The sequence below is a fragment of the Arachis ipaensis genome, chromosome B10 (assembly GCF_000816755.2).
Source record: "Arachis ipaensis cultivar K30076 chromosome B10, Araip1.1, whole genome shotgun sequence".
Taxonomy (NCBI): domain Eukaryota; kingdom Viridiplantae; phylum Streptophyta; class Magnoliopsida; order Fabales; family Fabaceae; genus Arachis; species Arachis ipaensis.
The window spans coordinates 18,482,625-18,483,557 of record NC_029794.2 but is presented as its reverse complement, the minus strand read 5'-3'; positions in this window follow the sequence as shown (position 1 = coordinate 18,483,557).

Here is a 933-nt window from a genome sequence, read left to right as displayed (position 1 = left end):
TTTATTTTACTTTTACTTCTCATATATAGATTTATTATAATTCATCACAGGTTCTTTTTGAATTTAAGTGATTTTTTAGGTTATATTTTACCATTGATACTTTTATTTTGTTTAGTGTATTTTTTTAATCTGTGTTTAATATAATAATCTGTAAATATCTATTCTATTATGTAAAAATTAAATTTCTGCACTTAATGATAAAACTGTCGTAACATGTTTCTGATGGTGTTTTTTGATTTATTTTTTTAACTCATTAAATTCATTTTTATTATAATAAATTAATTATATCAACTAATTGATTTGGTTAATTTTTTAAATATCATACAATTTATTATAATTTTTATCAATCAATTAATTGTAATTCAAATTGAATGATATTTTGTTACGAAATTATTATTTTCTAATTTATGAGCAATACATATATTAATTATAATCGTAAATTAAGCTATTTTATATTAAATGACTTATATAATGGTCATCTCATTTATTATCATAAATGCTGAATTAAATAAGTCATTATTACTTTTGATTTAGAATTAAATGAGAATAAAACCAGAGATACTATTTTATTTGGTCTTTCGGGTTTCATGGGTGTGACACTCAAATATAAATAGTGACTTCCGGATTTTGGTCTCCAACACATCAAAGCCATCTCCGTAACTCTTTTTCCATAAAAAGAATTTCGATTCAACTCTATCAGGGATACAGAAGGTTTTCAAAGAACAAAGAAATGGTCTGAATTTGCACGAATTCCAAATGTTCGAACTTACGATGTTGTTTTAGTTCGTTGTCATTACGAGAATGACTCTAATCTATACGTGTCTAAGGACTAGAATAGATTAAATATTATTTAAGTAATTTATTTCTAATATTGGTATTTGATTAAATTAGTTTTAGAAGAAATTTAAATTGTTGACTCAATTTATATATTAC